Source organism: Nesoenas mayeri (genome assembly GCF_963082525.1).
Source record: "Nesoenas mayeri genome assembly, chromosome: 5".
Lineage (NCBI taxonomy): Eukaryota > Metazoa > Chordata > Aves > Columbiformes > Columbidae > Nesoenas > Nesoenas mayeri.
The window spans coordinates 41,693,813-41,706,318 of NC_137548.1; positions in this window are offsets into that span (position 1 = coordinate 41,693,813).

Genomic DNA, 12,506 nt, shown 5'->3' on the forward strand with positions numbered 1-12,506 from the left:
TTCTATTTTTCTTTTTTTTTCTAAATTTGTCTATTTATAGGTTATTGTAATTCTGTTTAGCATAGCAATGCTTTGGCTCTGAGCCAAAGGCAGCAATATTTTGAGGCAGCGGACTGCAAGGTTAAAAATTGGGTGAATACATTAAAAAAAAAACAGCTTTCATATTAGGTGGTCATCTGCCTTCCCTGTTAGGTCAGCCTTTTAAACCTTTAGCTATGCTATTTAGCTGTATGCTGTTCATGCAATTCTACAGTTACTAGCAGACCTTTGTCCCTGCACTTCTATCTTACATGTTTCAAGAGACAGTATCTAATCTGGCCTCATCCACTGCAAATATTAAACCTTCACAGAGGACTGAATTAAGTCTGATTAAAGTAGAAATGCAATTACACTTTCTTTCCCTGACTCTTCATGTAACTTTTCTAAGCCATACAAGTGTTAAATTCAGTCTGGGGTGGAGGTAGCGCAGGTGTCTGTTCTGAATTATTGTTCACTTATTACCACTTTCAAACAAGAATGACAAATTTGAGTCCAAGTCCTGTAACATTTGTTTTGACATAACTGCTGAATTCAGAAATCTTGAGAGACCATCCTGATGTCTGTCCAAACCACCTTTGTATATCAGTTATGTATATCAGCTCTTTCTAGCTCCCTAAGAAAAACAATCAGACAAAAATGAGGCAAAAGAGGGTAAAAAGAAAACAGGGAACGCAGGTAATTCTGCAGTTTTGACTAAAAGGATTCTTGCAACAAAAACAGTTCCAAAGCCAGGCAGCATGCCTCTCCCATATTTTACACTCCCCTTCAAATCTTTCCTAGCTTGTGTCATTTTAAAAACCTGTAAGCTGGGACATCAAAGGGAGTCTAGGCATAAGAGGAAAGCAAACACAGAGGCACAGTAAAGAATTAATACACAAAGACCTGTGAGATTAGTGGCTGAAGATTTAGATCTGTGCATGGTCATAGAGGAGACTGTTCAGACATGGCACGCAAAAAGATTTCCCTTGAATATCAGAGTTTCCTAGTCCAGGGTTTTGCCAGCTCTGCCCTGCAGAACAGGAAGGCAAAGGCAGCACGAACAAATCTACATTGAAACAACAGCTGAGTTACTGCCCCAACACCAGACCCCCTCCTCCCGGTCAGGGCTGTCACAAGGGCTGGTTTGGTTTTGTTGGGGCAGTTTGTTTTGTTCCTAGAAGGATACACTTTGTCCTTGAATGCTTTTTTTTTTTTTTGGACAACCAACATTTGGGGCGATGCCATAGATTCCATCAATGCAGGAGCCTGCTGCGCCTTTTCTTTCTGGACTGAGCCCCCAGCCTGCGAGACCAGCATGGTGTCTCTTGATCCTTCCAAATGAAATTAGGAAAATGGGCCGGCTGACTTGCATCTGCCCTACACTGCATGAAACGGCATTGCAGAGAGGGCACATTTGCTAGCGAAAGCAATAAATGTAATTTCCTCCATGAATTAGTTGTGCCACACTGGCTCCAAAAGAGGTCAGAGGGAGAACAAGAAAAGAGCCACTGTCTGTTAAAAATACCAGTCCCTGACTTATCAAAGGAAGTTGGATATTGGGTCACACTTCAAAACCTAATGACAGCAGTTGAAGAGATTTGCTCAGACCCATTTCCTCAGCTCAATTTTTACAGGGCACTGGGTACCTTAGAGCAAGGAGCCTTCTGTTCCTTTGAGGAAAGGGGATGGAGGGGAGGGCAAAGCAGGGCACCGGCTTGTAGCCCCAGCTCGGTCGGTGCCTAAAGTGACCTTGTGTAGATGCAGGAAGAATTTCAGGTCGGTAGAATGTAATTATTCTGGTTGGAAAGTCGCCAAGATTCTGGCATTAACATCCCTACTGCCTGTAAAAAATGCCACAGGGCCAGAGCTATAGATTTCTCCATCACTGGAAAAAACAGCACTGTAGAGGTAGGGGAGCCTGTAAGCTTTGTGAACAGCTTGAATTGTTATAGCGGGAGTTGCAAAAGAAGCTAGACTTTTCCAATCTCTCATTTAATTTATGAAACACTGCTAAATTAAAGGAAAATGGTGGATATTCCTTCCCCCCTCTACACCCCCCATTTCCTCTCTCTTAGGAAAGGAAGAAGAAATTCCCACGGAACTGTGGCAAACATCCTGGCACAATGCACACACAGATTACTATGTTTGCGTTGCACCAGATTATTTTTCCCCCCTCTGCCCCCACTCTCACTGCTCTTTGCAAATCAATCTCATTCAGGACGAAGTCTACAGCAGACAGAACAACATTCAATTCTAGCACTGTTCTGGCACCAGATGAAGACTGAGGAGCTACAGTGCCCCCAACAAAACAAAGGTGACGTTCCTTTTTCTAAGCACCTCCTTCTACTTTGCTGTGGTTCAGGGGAAGCCAAACCAAGTACCTTACGCTGGGCGAAAGTTTTAACAGGATCCTCTGTAGCACATGAGGCAACAATACTAATGCAGAATACTGGGCCTTGCTGAGTTTCATTGCAACCAGAAGCATTTTGTACAGCCAGGTGTGGAGGTTTCCTATACAACTCTTCAAAATCCAAGGGCCAGCTCTGGTGCCAGAGGAGAGGAAGGGACACGCTAGAACAACAGCTGTATTGGATTATATTCATAATTCTCACAAACATGCAGAAACACTTTCCAGCACTTGTGTTTCAGTATTAGTCTTGAAAAGGCAGAAGAGAATTCTTCCCTTTCCTGGCACTCTCCCCTTGACCCACAGGGGATCAATCAACTTGTGAGCTGCAGAGGAAAATTTGCACACAATAAAGATTCTTTTCAGATACGGCATTTGGCAGGGGCTCATTAAGGGAAAAAATGGCACTGCTTCAGTCAGGGAATGGCATTAAATTTTCTTCTTGCAAAAGGCAGAAGATATCAGTTACATAGAAACAGGCATGAAGTTGTAAGGATAGGGGGCCTGTAGGCAAGACTGGGGCTTTGGAGAGAGCCACATGGCATCACCAGGTATTGCACATGCTGTCATGCCACATGACGAAGTTGTGGCTGTGCAGTGTGAAGCAAGATGACACAGTCTCTGTCACCCTTTTCTATTTATTTTTTTTTTAAGCCCAGTCTCTGAAAGCAGATCACGATGAAACACTTTTCTGTCATTCTCAAAGTTAGCTTCTGTCCTTCTCTATGAAAATAAAGTATAACAACTGCTGGAGGCCTGAAGTAGAAGAACCTAATTTTTTAAGTGTAATGATTTCATTGTGTCACAGTATTAGGGGCTTGCTCTCTGAGTGGCAACACTGCCTGAAGGCCTTGAAGCCTTCTTCCTTGGGAGCTCACCTTTCATACCTGAGCTGCAACATCCAAACATACATTTGGGAACACCATGTTCTTTCATTTCTGTCCTACAGTTCTTGCTCTTGTAGTTATTCCTATTTTATGAAAGCTGACAAAAGAGATGCATAGTCTACCTCTCTATGAAGGCTCTTTCCCAGGCAAAAATCAATAAGCTATGCTCACAGTGATACTGCCTTTTTTTTTTTTTGTACCCAAGAGTCAAATGAAAGTTAACTGCTTGTGTGCAGATTTTGGTGCAAGTGCATTTGCTGCTTTTTATAAGAAGGGAAACCAGAACAGTCTGCTAAAGAAACTTGCATGACCACAAGTGAAGCACTTTCTTGTATACCTGCTATTTCTTGTATATGCATGCAGTTATTCATTCCCACTGCACCTAATCCCCAGAGCAGAATCTCCCCTTCCTCTATTTTGACTCATTACAATTGCATTTCACCTGTGGCATCAGCCCACATTGAAGCTCAGACTGTTGCATGTGCCAGAGAGAATAATTCTGCTGGAGAGACTGAAAAAGAGACTAAAAAAAGTCAGTCATGGCATATCTTAGAATATCCAAGACTATGGACTGCTGTAATACAGAAAAATACCCCCAAAAGTGGACCAGCATAAAATCAAGTAATAAGAGAAACAGGGAAAACTGACCCTAAGCTTGTATTTTGGGCAGGAAAAGGAAGCTCAGCTGGAGTGGCATTCCAATACTGGCAAACATTACTTCAATCACAGCATATTTTTTAAACTATGAAACAAAGCTGCACATGGAAGCTTCCTCAGAGGCACTGTGCAGGTCCAGCCCAGCTGAGATTGCATGACAGTAATAGCTTGATAATGCTCAAGCAATATATCCGCACCCTGAGCTCCCAGGTCTGTAGCTCAGGGCAGGTAGATAGCAACTGCAGCTGTTGCTTTTATGAGTAACAATTTTCAAAGACTTAAGCACATCTTAATCAAGGTGCAAACATGCCACACATCTAAGGAAGCAGCAGCATTTATCTATTAAACACTGAAGAAGTGATTTGCCCCTAGGTTGCAGCCTTTGAAGTGCTCCTTAGTTCCTGGAAATGAAGACATGAAGGAAGAGCAGCAAGAAACCACCAAGGACTTACTACGTGCTCACAGTGAGGTCACTGGGCTGCAATATGACAGTCCCAGTGGAACATCAGGAAAGAAGTATTTTCTTTTTAAGAATGGCAAGACTCTGATTTTCTGGTCTGCCCATGCATGATTAGGAGTCTCACATTTCTGGATGATCTGGATTAGTGTAACTTTAATCCGTTGCACTGCTCATTCCATCACCAGCTCTGGCAGCAATCCAGACAGGGGACAGAAAAACACAGAAAACCTCCAACACGCTTTCTCTGGGAGCCTTCCTCTCCCTGCCCCCCTCATATATATGGCGAGGGAGCTTTTTCTGACTCAGAAATAGGCCTGTCTCACATTGCCATTTCCTCTGGGAGCCTGAAATAGCCACGCAGCCATCTACCACACTTACCATCATAACATTACTTAACTCAAAAGCCACAGAACAGGCAAATGTCAGAACCAGAAAGGTGTACTAAATTTTTACACTTTCAAAGAATAAAAGCATTAAGCAAGTAGCAGCTTATCATGAGCTTTTTTATTTGGTTCTGGTTTGCATCACTTTTGAGAAAAAGGTGTCAACTGCATGAAGAATTCTTCACTCTGTATCATACTAAGGAAACAGGGTGGGGGAAAAGAAATCAATACTCAGTTAAAAATAGATTTCCAGCCTTTCCTTTGGTCAGGTAACTGAGAGCAGGAAACAGAGCCCTGCTGAGCAAAAACTAGAATTGTGACATTTTTCATACACGCTGACAGATTAAACCATGGTAGTTATGAAGAAATCCCCTTCCTGCAACCATCTATCATGTCCCTTGTGAGCGGGGAGCAGCATCCCTATTGCAGGATCAGCTGGTAAAGAGGCACAGCAGCTCCTCTACCACCATCACGTATGCAAGTCAACTTCTTGGTGTTTTTTTTAATATCTCCTGTAAACTATTGAGAAATAAGACACTCATCGTACCAGATCCTCCCTCCTGCTTAGCAGAGCTGTTCTGCCTGGCTCAAGAAAATATTAAAAGTTGTTCTCTAAAAGTCTGAGCATTGATTTTTCTCATCTACTCAGATCCTCCCCAGCCAACACCACTGCAAGGGAACAACTTTGGAGAGAGACAGAACAGCTGGGGATCCTAATCAGTTCAGCCATCTCAGCTTAATCTGCTGCCTATATGCTAGCTGCACCAGTCCTGTTCTGCGGTTTTTACCATTTATACAGAGCTTCTGAGCACCAAGAGGCTTCTGAAGCATCCTGCCTCATCACGGCCTGGCCCAGACTCAGGATGTACAGCAGAGTGGAACACTTCGTGGGGACCCAAAAACTTACACCAGAGCTTCCTAGCTCTTATTAAAGAGAGCAATTAGCCTCTATAAGTGTGCAGTCCTCTCTCAGAATTACCCACCACAACACATGCAAAACGCTCTCAGATTCACTCTAGAGCTGGGGCTGCCATGAAAGAGTCCCTTTAAAGACAAATTAAAAGTGTGCCATCTGTAAATAAAGCAACCTGCCCCTGTGAAGCCAGGCATCTTCACTATGGAGAAAGGGCCTCAAGCAGAAGGCAATAAAATATCTCAGTGGGACTGTTTGAGTTTAAATTCCCTCTTTGAAGTACCACACAGTACTGTTGTTATGTGTGCTAATGAATAGCTCAGCATTCTCAGACTAGTTAAGCACTACAAGGAATTAGAGATGTAATGTGCCAGCCACTATTTTCTGTGAAGTCACTGGCAATGCTTTTGCTGCAGTTTGACCCTCTGAAGCTTTAAAAGTGGCATTGCTGAGGGTTTCCATAGGAGGGAAGGAAGCAAGTGGAGGCAGGTGTACTGGATAAAGAACAAAAACCCTGCGACTTATTTCTGAAAAGTGCTGAGCACCAGTTTCACAGCAGCAAACACAAGTGTTCAGCAGCACTCTGGATACGCAAAAGCATGTAGAAATGCGAGTCACCTATTCTCTAATCCCTCTTACTCATTTTGGTTATGTTCATTTGCAAGAGACGAAGGCCAGAGAAAGCATTTAGGTATACTGTAATCAATAACAAATAACTACTTTCGAACATAAAACCCTGCACCTCTCTGCTGTCTAAAAAAGAGACTGCCCAGGACATCTTACACAGGAGGTGCACAGTAGTACCAGATGGACCCAAGCCAGGAGTCTAAGCCGTGAGAACCGCAGAGAGAAAATAACTGTGAAGAACTATTAACAGCAGCTCAGTGGCTTCTAAGCTTGGCCTCACTTTTGCCAGCAGGAAGGTTCCGGGTACTGCTTTATTGAACACACTCCCTTAAGCAACACAGAGTCATTCATTTAAACATCTGTTTCACCTGCTAAAGAACAGCATTTTTGGTCTTGTATGGACTTGAAGTGACATTACACTGCATAGCAGAGTTAAGGGCACTTTTGAGGAAACTTAGGGAGAGGGATGCTCTTAAAAACATGAAAGGCCCTCTGCTTCTGTTTCTGTACTCTATTTGTCCCCTAAATAAACCATCATTCTCCATTCCAAGACTTAAAAGGCTGTTGTAGAAACTCCAGTACACCTTGTGAAGCATTTTAACTAGTGTGACAGCCTCAACCTACATGGGGTCCCTGGGAATTCAGCAGCAGGAACCTTCCTGCTCAGCCTCACACAGGAGGAACCAAGCTCAGCAGCATCACTCTCTGCCAGCAGTCAGGTAAGTCGGCTCTACCAGCTAACAAACGCAATGGTTTTTTAGAAACATTAATGAGGTGGGGGGAGATGGACACAATCCAGACTCCAGCTCCTCTCCCAGCAAGCCTCCCTCCTCGCACACACATCTCCAACCCAGCTAAAGAAGTTCCCTTTGAGAGCCAGGGGCACTTCTCACATGTCTCTGCCGGCCAATGAAGAGCTCTGCCCTTTGCTGTTACTGTCTCCCAAGCAGCCTGTGCAGACTCAAAGCAGCTGTCCTGCCACAGCGTCCCTCAATTCCCCATGGCAGAGGATCGTTAACCTCACCACAATACTGCACCTTGAAGTCTGCTGATTACCCTGGAATCAGTTAGACCAGGCAGGTGTCTGGGTAACAGCAAGGAAAAGTATTAACAGACAGTGCTCTTTGGGAGAAACATAAAAAACAAAAACAAACCCCCTGCGCACACACTTGTTTTTACTTACACTCTGATCAGTTCCAAGAAGTCTGTTTTTCACCCAGCATGCTGCTGTCAGGATACACACAGTCTCGCAGTTGACTCCCATTTGTCATTATTATTGTTTCCACCAAGAGAGATCCTGCCATAGGAATACACATTATCTTTACACATTCAAACTCCTAGAAGCCTAAAGGCACAGTAAACTAAACAGCTCACCATCATCAAGAGATCAAAGCCCTTCTTCCCTTTTCCCACCTCGTCCTTCTCTGTAGTTCCCTGTCAGGTCTGTGTCCACTGTTGTCATCCATAAGTCAGAAGAAATGAATGCCAGCTCAGATGCACATGAAATCTCTGCCTCAGGCTTTCCTCTCTCCCTGTAGGGCTTCTAGGCAAGACCCAACTTAATCAGGGGTCACATGCTCAACACAATGATTAAAAGCTCCCATGTCTCTTTAGAAACATCGGTGTCTCTAATGTAGGAAATGGCCCAGCCATTCTCTTCCCAGAAAATAAACAGAACATGTTAATAAGTGTCTCAGCACCTACTAGGATAGTCTGTAACATCGTGGTGGTGCTAAATTAGAGCAGTCCTAGATCACATAAAAAAAATACAAGGAGCTTGGTTTTTTTTCTCCACAGTAACTAGTGTAACTAACTAGTTCTCACAAAGAGATGCAGAAATCAAATTAGAGAAGATGGCTATTATATGAATCAGCATTTGGACACACATGTGTTTAACAACCCCCAGTGTCAGAGGAAGTTCCTCTGGTCACAGTCTCCCCAATTTTTCTTTCACATGGATTTTCTACTGTCTCAAACTTCGAGCATACACTATGGGTGTTGCCTATGGAGCCACAATTAAGAGCCACTCTTCATCACCTGTTTTCATGGAATTCATACAAAGTCAGTATCTTTTATATGTATGTGTCAAATAAAATTACACTTGGCAAATACATTCAGAAATTGTAGAAGGAAAACACAAAGGGTATAACAAATGTGCATGAGCTCAGATGCCCAGGTATTGTTTTCTTAGAAACCAGGCTAATGACATGAAAATCCCGTAACAAACAGCAATATCTGTAGCAGAGCATCAAGATCTAATAGTAAAGCCTTGTGCTTTAGAGTACAAAAATAAAAATCCTCCCTCTCCTCCAGATGATACAGCTGCAACACGCTGACAGAAGATAGCAATTGCCTTGTGAGGTTCAGACACTAAAATTACTAGTGACAAGTGCATGACCACACATGATACAGGTGAGATTGTGATAAACATTATCCTTCCAGAGAACTGGCAGGAGGCTGCTGTATTATCAGCACTTAGGGTAGAAAGAAAGGATTCTCGGGGAAATCATCTGCATTTACTGTTCTGTGGAATCAAATTCAAATTTCAAAAAATTCCATCTAGATCTTGAACAAAGAAAGGGATTTCACAAAGTAAAGGGGCTTGATGGAAACTCATCCACTGTGTCTACCAGCGCATCTGGGGAATAAATGGAAAACTGCTCAGCACTGGCACATACAGCATATGTGCAAGGCTACTTTTTGAGGAAGTTCTTCAACTCAAACCCTTTGCCAAAATTCACAGCAAATGACACCAGGATTATTTTAGGGTATGTGTTACATGACTTGTTTCGTATAGAGACAGTTACTAATAGAAACAGTCTAAATGCATATATGTTTCAAACAGTAGAAATCCATACCACAGCTTTTACATAGCATAGGAAACCAGAGAGTTCTCAGGTAGACAACTTCAGTAACTCTGCTCTAGAGTATGGCAGAGAAGACTTCGTCCTGCAAGGACTCCAGAGTAGTTTAGCTGTAGTCTTGTAGGTGGCCATGGTGTGGCTGCCTCAATGTGCAAAACAGCAGAATTGGATTGAAGAACTCCAAAGCACACAGAAGTGGAAAGTCATTTTTTAGATCAGGCATTGGACAGTGCAAAGGTGATGGTGGTCCAAGGGGGTCAAAGATCTTCCTGCCTTATGGTAGAGCTGGGGAAAATTGTCTCAGAAAAGACAGAAGGGAAAGCATTTCTGACTACACTGCTTGGTTACAGGTCTTGACTGTAAGAAGACTGAATGTTCATTCCTAGCACTCTGGGCACAATCTCAGACTCTCTCTTACTTCATCTGTCAGTGATGGAGAGTATATGTATCTTCAGAAATCTTAACAGTGGCTGGAAGAAATAGGTTACTCCTTTAGTATTTTTTTAACTGAAGAGAAGGTGCCTGGTTGTCCAACAGTGCAATCTTTGAGCCAGTGGAAACACAGAAAAAATCATGAAACCTGTTCACAAGCTGATTATTATGCAGATCAGCAATCGTTATCCTTTCTCTCATTACCTCAAATGCTTTCTGCCATCTGTTGGTAACAAACCTGCATCTGGCAGATTACCAGAGGAGCCCTAATCAATGGGTAATTGGGGTAGAGGATTGTGCGGACAATCCTGGCAATGAAAGCACAGAAAAACTTACAGCAGGAGAAGAAAGTTTGCCTGTCATGTGAGATCCTACACGCAGTGCTTCTCTGCCATTCTGAGGTGGGGAGACAGATTTGTCACAGGCAATGGGATGAATTACACCAGCCTCTGTAATGATACCTCAAGCGAAAGGTTAATTTCCAACAGATTATGCCAGCGAGTGCTGCCAGGAGAGGCACAGAGCAGAGCAAGCACAAACATGCATGGGTTTGCATTTCCACAGTTGCCTCTTAGAACCATCTGTTAATGAGACATAGAGGATGCTACAGACTCTTTCAAGTAATGGCTCCTAACGTAGTCTCTTAGTGCCTTCTGATAAGAAATGCTCAAAATATGTCCTCTGCAGGTTTTCCTTCTCCAGCCATGCATTCAGGGTCCTGCTTCACTCCACATAGGCCTTCCAAGTCTCGATTACAGCAGCTTAGATACAATATTTGCATCATTTCTCTGGCTTCCAAAAGAAACAAAGATTTTTTTTAAAATCAGACTTACTAGTGCTGAGGTCCCAACAGAGACATACTGATAGATTTCAAGCAAGTTTCAGGATGAGGCAGAGTCTCAAAGTTACCAGATTCTTACAAGTTTCGAGGGAAACTGCAGCTGAGTAGAACAGAGAAACGCAGCTGGTGCCGCCATCAAGGGAAAGCAAAGGGGAATTTGCTGCTCTGCATTCCCATCCTCAGCTGGCTGGTTGGTCAGCAAATGCTTTGAGCTACTCTGCACACATGGAGCTGTCAAGTGACCACCACCACTGCTGTCCTTCTCTACCATGAGTACCAGAGAGCAAGAGACCAAAGTTTAAGTTGTAATTGTAAAGACCTTTGTAACAATCAGACTTTGTTGATTCACCTTTCAAAGAATGAATCAAAATAACGACAGTACTGTACTGTTCAAAAGATCCAGTCCATGCTGTCTGCCCTCCTGCCACTCTGTATAGACCCAGAAGGCAATTTCAACCAGGAAAATGTTCAGAGCATTATAATGGTGCTTAAGATGTTCAAGATATGAGTTTAACAATGACACAATGAATCAACAGGGCTAAGTAACCTCCCCAAACTAGATGGAAGCAGGTGAAAAAGGCAGTGCCTTTTTTTTTCCCTCCTGTGCTTGGCAGGCCCCTGCTGTTTATACCTGCTCACACTGGTCCCAGCAGCTGGGAAGGTACATACATAACATCTACTGCCCAGACACCACCCTGGAAGTGTTGCATTTATTGGAGCATGGAAGGAACAAGGAATTCGTGTAGTAAGAATGTGGCTCAAAGAAAAGAAGGAAGTAAAAATCCCTATAAATACCCAAATGCTGCCCATGCCCATGCGTGCTGGGCTGGGATCCAAAGTAACTGTTTTAGCGTGATAAGAATCCTTATTAAGCACCTGAACATGGGAGAGGGGCACCAACGCCCAAGCTATGATGTTAACGAGACACTGACAGAAACACAACATCCTCCAGTGATCCAATACCCAAGCTGCTGCAAATAAAAAGCGAGAATGTGAATCATTACCATTCAAAGGGACTAAAAGGAGGCAGAGGGATGCAACAAAGTTGGTTTTAGAAGTGTGTTCCCAAGAGATACAGATCTTATTTCCTTCCTGCTATTAAGGGAAAGGGGTCACTTTGATATGTACTGGATTACATTAAAGCAGAGAGCAACACCCACATTTATTCAAATGCAACAACTTTTTTTTTTTTTTAATTCAGCATTTTGAGGACATGACTGCCATCTCCATCCAACAGCTGCAGCCTGCAACATGCTGGTTCAGTTGCACGTACATTCCCACAGACAGCAGGCATCCAAATGCAGTAGGCTACCAACTTGGACTGCTACCAAAAACCAAAGGTTCCATATAGTTTGTGACCCAACTTAGATAGCTTAAAGCATTCAGAGAGGGAACAGAAATAGAGCTGGAAGAGAGAGATTTGCTGCACTGCTTTTGGGAGGTTTGGTTTTGTTTTGAAATGGGGATATTGTGTGACCCCATCCTGAAAAGGGGAAGAACTTGGCCTCATCTGTGCAAGATCGGATAGCTGTGTGTCAATGAAATATTTATCCAGCCTTCTTGAGCCTCCCATACTCATTAATGGTATTAGTTAAAAAGAAGGGGGCACAGTGAAAAGCCAAATTCTCTTCAGATGTCATTTGTGGCACTGGAAAAGCAGTGAAAAAATAAAAAATGTCCAGACTCAGCTCTTCAACATGACTATGCTATTGTGGGCAATCTCTTTAAATTTTAATCCCAAACTATTGCTTTGTTGCTTCAACGGCTCTGAACAGTCACACTGGGCAAGGGAGAGGTGGCATTAATCCAAAGACATGACACTTAATTGTCCTGCTGACACCTTAGTAGTGACTCAGCTGTGTAACCACCTAAGAGTATTCTAGGAATCCTGAGTATTTCAACATACTTTTAGGAAATAAAAGCACCAAAAAGGCAGATATGATCTTCAGCAGCACCTAGGAGATCTGGTCATACATCAGTAACCCTCTGCCCTACTCTCCAACTCCTTGTTTCAACA